This window comes from Lampris incognitus, chromosome 11 (genome assembly GCF_029633865.1).
Source record: "Lampris incognitus isolate fLamInc1 chromosome 11, fLamInc1.hap2, whole genome shotgun sequence".
Lineage (NCBI taxonomy): Eukaryota > Metazoa > Chordata > Actinopteri > Lampriformes > Lampridae > Lampris > Lampris incognitus.
The window spans coordinates 47,844,516-47,849,764 of NC_079221.1; the positions used below are offsets into that span (position 1 = coordinate 47,844,516).

Here is a 5,249-nt window from a genome sequence, read left to right on the forward strand (position 1 = left end):
GTCATGTGGATCTGAGTCCTACAAGAAGTTTGCTCCAGCCCTCACCTGTACATTACCAGCAAGTCTTCTAGCATATAGCATATGAATCTTTAAATTAGGTTGTCTATATCTAACCCCTTCCCTAACGCAATAAGATAAATACACCCACTTCAGTAAAATAAAAGGCTCGCTGGACATGCAGGACATGCAGGTGGAGCGGCTCAAAGTGCCGTTAGCTTACATTACATTATGTAGCTCGTTTGTTCCACATTGACTGGCAACCTGTCTTTCAGACAAATGATACAATGGTGCTGCAGTGCTACTGTACTGAAAAGAAAAAAAAGACAGCAAATGATTACAAAGGGAAAAATCAAAACAATCTCCCAAGTACTGGTGCTGATAAAAACCAAGTTCTTCAGAAACCATATTCTGAGTGCAAGATATGCCCAGTCTACTTATTCTTACCTAAAAAAAAAAGATCACTTCCAAGATAAAAGATGAACCATTTCTGATGAGAACACTGCACAGAACATGCAGCCGAATGTTTGAGAAAACAGCAAGCACATAGCAGAGGAATACTTAAACCAAGTTATCACCTGTCACATTCATACATTTGCCCTCTCATACTTATAACACAAACACACACAGGCACACACATCCTTAACAAAAAATACAACATTTGCTTAGTGGTCCTGAAATTATTAGTCTTAGTCTGTGTGACCTAAGAGGACCAGTCTAAAGATAGATAGTGGGCCCTAGAGTGCCCTAAAAACACAGGTAGCACATCTGGATCAGGGGATAAAAGCATACTAACCAGTGGTCCACAAAAAAGGAAAGCTATCAAAAAAAAAGGAAAAAAAAAGAGGCATTAACCTTTCACTGCACAACAAGCAGAAAAATACCAACCTTTAGTAGGACGTCCCTTTGCCCATTTACCCATCCTGAATTTGTGCTTCTCAAAAGGATGGATAGTGAGGAGAAGGATAATTACACTTCCAATGCATGTTAAGCATATTTGAGTTATCTAGGTTTCATTACTGTAGTGTAATTCTAAATCGGTGTGTCTTGCGCGAAAAATGCACACCGTAAAAATTATTGGATATGATGACACCATTATACGGAATGGATGTCATACGGAAATTGAACACAAGATCTATGGGGATAAAAGATGCACATGCTTCAACCTAAGCGTGGAAATGTCTAAATTCAAGCAGCACAAAAAATACCAATGAAGTATGCATAAACTTTGGATTCAGATTCAGATTAGGACAACTTTACTTATCCCAGAAGGGCAAATCAGTTTTTACAACCTACACAGACTATACAAAAACAAATAAACCTTTATGAAAACATCCCTGCTTTCATGTCTACCAATAATTTACTTCAGTGTAACAAGGGGTCCTTTTTCTTCCACCTTTGTCTTTTTGTTCTCCTTTAAAACGGATAAAGTTGCAGTCCTCTGGTTCTGTGTGGTATGAAGATGAGTCTTTTTCATCGATAAAATCATTTTTTTCTATTTTCTGATATATCTGGAGATATGTGTAGCACCTCTGTCTGGTGCAAACTAGGGGTAGCAGTAAAGGCACTAACATCTAACTAGGTTCAGTGAGGGGTTTGCCTTGACTAACTCACGAGAGAAGTTGATGTGTAGTTGAAAGGTTGACAATTTTATTGCCTCACAACAGCAAAATATACAAAATGTTGACTTTTACATAAAAGAATTGAAATAAAACAAAACAGAGCTCTTTAAAGCAAATAAAATAATAAACCAAAGAAAACCTCATTCAAATCACAACCCTCAATGAGTGTCAGCAGTTTGAGATGAAAGAAAAGTTCAGTTCCTTGTCCTTGAGTGTATGTGTTGGTCCAAGAGTTCAGTTCCTGATCCGTGAGTGTATTGAATATACTTCAACGATGACTATTTCTACCCTGGTAGAGGAATAGGCTGGTGTGTATGAGTTCTTATCTGGTGTCTGGTCGAATGACTCAGGCTTGTCAGACGTTTCCTGGGACAGATCCTACGGTAGGCCACCGCCTCTATGATCGTCCAGTCTCACTGGACTGGGCTCACCATCACAATCTTCAAAATTATATTTGGTAGTTAAAAAAAAACAACAATATACACAAATAATGCAGAATGGTAAGTATTTAATTCTATATCTGTTTCTAACATGAGATCTCATTAACTTCTTTTCATTCAGAACATCTTACAATATGCTTTCCATTAATATGTATATGAATTGCAATATCATTACTTAATCACTACACATATATAATTCTGTTGCACAAAATCAGTGCCATCACAGTGTAGCCTCAATACAAACCATTTAAGTGCACTAACCACTTAAACCGAATGGCTTAAACGTCAACAGGATAAGTGCCATGCATATTTAATGCTACACAATTCCCCAACGCTCCACTGACTAAGCTAGCGCTTGGCACTAGCTAACTATTGGTGTGAGCTATCTTCTAGAACATTCAACATGACACAATGATACAATACGTACCAAAGTACAGGCTATTCAAACATTAGACGTTCTTATAACCCCGACTGGTTTTATGAGGAGCATCTTAACAGCTATACGATCCAGCGTTATATTTTCCCTTCAGTGGTTAACAATAAGCTAGCACAAAAACCTGCTTTACTCACCGGAGTTCCAAATACTTAAAACTCGACAGATCTTCGTCTCGTAAGCTCACAGATGAGATTCTGATTACACATAACACTTTTCAGAATAAAAAAATGTCAATGCTCTAACTTTCTGAGGCTATGTATAATGAAATTCAGTCATCGGTTCAAGAGCACAATTTCCGGGAAGATCATAAAAATTTAAAAAAAAAATGACGACTGTGTGTAGCAGTAGTCTCTACCCTAGCGAGTTGCATAGTGCGCCCCTTAAGGAGCGGCATGTCACTACACCTCTAAATCAATGACTATTAGTAGCCCTATATGTCATATGGGTTACATATGGTAAGCGTGAAAGCCTCGTACAGGAGGGGCTGATGGGGGGGCTGGTGGCGGCGGCATAGGAGCTTTAGGCCAAGGCTGGGATGCCACAGGATCATCCACGTTGGGGACCGACACTCCACTTGGCTTTACTGAATGGCCTGCCCCACGTGCTGGTCTGCTGCCTCCCTCATCACGGCCTCCTCTTCCTCCTTGGGTGCCCCCACGCCCAGGGCAGCCAAGGTCTCCAAAATGAATCTCAAGCTGAGATGTGATGTCATTGGCTGGTTTACGGAAGTGGTGGTCTCCAGCTGCTTCAGTGCCCTTGTGGTAGAGTGCATGAGTGTCTGCTTCCATCCCTGAGGTGTCAGTTAAATCACCCACAGGCCTATCTTCACTCTTGGATTTGTGCAAAACGTATCCTTTCTTCCACTGGCTGTCAGCTCCGTCATTAGGATTACAAATGTTGAACTCCACCTTGGCTCGTTCCCTGTCATCCATGGCCTTCCAAGGTCATCTCTTTGGGTCCATCGTCCTTCACTTCTTCTACCTCATTCTCCTTGTTCTCAGAGTCAGCAGGTGGTTGTTCCTCTCCTTCTGGGGTTGCCTCATGACCAGCAGTCTGTTCAGTCTCACTGAACAGACTGCACTTCATCCTTTCAGTTGTGAGAGCCACTGCCACTGCGCTTCTCTTCATTTTTCTGCAATTTGTCGTTGCCACTGTGTCTGTCAAAGTCTCGTTTTCCTCGGGAGTCAAAGCCATCGCCTCGGCCCATGCCACGCCCCCTTCCAGCACACCCACCTTGGCCACCACCATGCCCTCTTGGGGACCTGTGTCCTGAAAACTTTTCCGCTGAGAACTCTCCGCCACCCTCAGGCTTCTCCTCGGCAGGCTTGTCAAAACGCCACTCACGGGGAGTCTCCAGTCTGGCCTCCTGTCTCTGGGTTGCCCCTCACCCTGTACACCTTGGTACTGGGAACCAGACTGGCCTTGCTGGTGTGGCCGTCAGCCCGCCTGTCTGGTGCCTTCTTTTTTCAGGGGTAGCGGAGCCTGAGACTCTTCCTACTTGTCCAGAAGCAGGTTCTTTCTCTCCTTTTGTGACTTTCTTCAGCTGCTTGGCGGCTTGAGTGGAAGTCTTGGTGGAACGAGTGGCAGCCGCCTCCTTCTTCTAGTTTTCGGTGGCTTTCAGGATCTCAAACGGATCGGATTCATCGTCCAATAACTGGTCGAACCAGTTGGTTACGACACAGCTGAAACCTTCTTGCAGGTGTTCGGGCATGATGGTGTCCCTTCTGCGGGAAGGGCCGCCGATTCTACAAGGCTTGATGCGAACAACTCGCAGAGTACTCTTCTCTTTCTCTTCTACTATTTTGTACTGTACATACAGGCGGAACAGTGGCACAGTGATTAGCATGATCGCCTCACAACAAGAAGGTCCTGGGTTCGAGCCCTGGGGTAGTCCAACTTTGGGGGTCATCCCCGAGTCATCCTCTATGTGGAGTTTGCATGTTCTCCCCGTGTCTCCCCGGGTTTCCTCTGGGTGCTCCAGTTTCCTCCCACAGTCCAAAGACATGTAGGTCAGGTGAATCGGCCGTACTAAATTGTCCCAAGGTGTGAGTGTGTGTGTGTGTATTTGTCAGCCCTGTGATGGCCTGGCGGCCTGTCCAGGTTGTCTCCCCACCTGCCCGACAATGACTGCTGGGATAGGCTTCAGCATCCCCGTGACCCTGAGAGCAAGATAATCGGTTTGGATAATGAATGGATGGATCATACTCTGCTGTAATGGTACTGTTATGTGTATTTTGCACTCATTCAATTGGTTGCTTGTAAACTTGGAGATCGCAGAAATTTACTTACTCAACTGCACTTCTATTTATCACTCTTGAAAAAAAGCGTCTGATAAATGCCCAGTCTTATTGTCTTCTGAAAGGACTAGTGCATCACTGTGGTCTAACTGTTCAGTTCCTCCAGCTGCATTTCAATTGACTGTTCACTCAGTCGGTCAATGGACAGTTTGACTGGCAGAAACCACCCAGCATGCACCACTGAATTCACAGCCTCCCACCTCCAAGATATCCTGATTGGCTACTTTACATCTATGATGTGGGGAAATTAGCAGAGCTCATCTTTTCAGTGTCGGGGGATTAAGGTCAGACCCATGTTGAATTTTTGACCTAATTTATTTCCCAGTACACCCCTGCCTGAATTCAACCAATGGAAGCCACATATTGTTGTAAGTATTATACTTTTTATCAAGTAGGGGCAATTCTTGCCACAGTCACTCTGGACTTGATAAAACGGAGGGAGGCGTTAAAAACATGC

General features: G+C 43.8%; 1 pseudogene; it reads right to left on the reverse strand.

Annotated features, from left to right (window-relative positions):
• Window positions 1–2,941: 2,941 nt before the first annotated feature.
• Window positions 2,942–4,206, reverse strand: LOC130120400 (plasminogen activator inhibitor 1 RNA-binding protein-like; annotated as a pseudogene).
• Window positions 4,207–5,249: the final 1,043 nt, after the last annotated feature.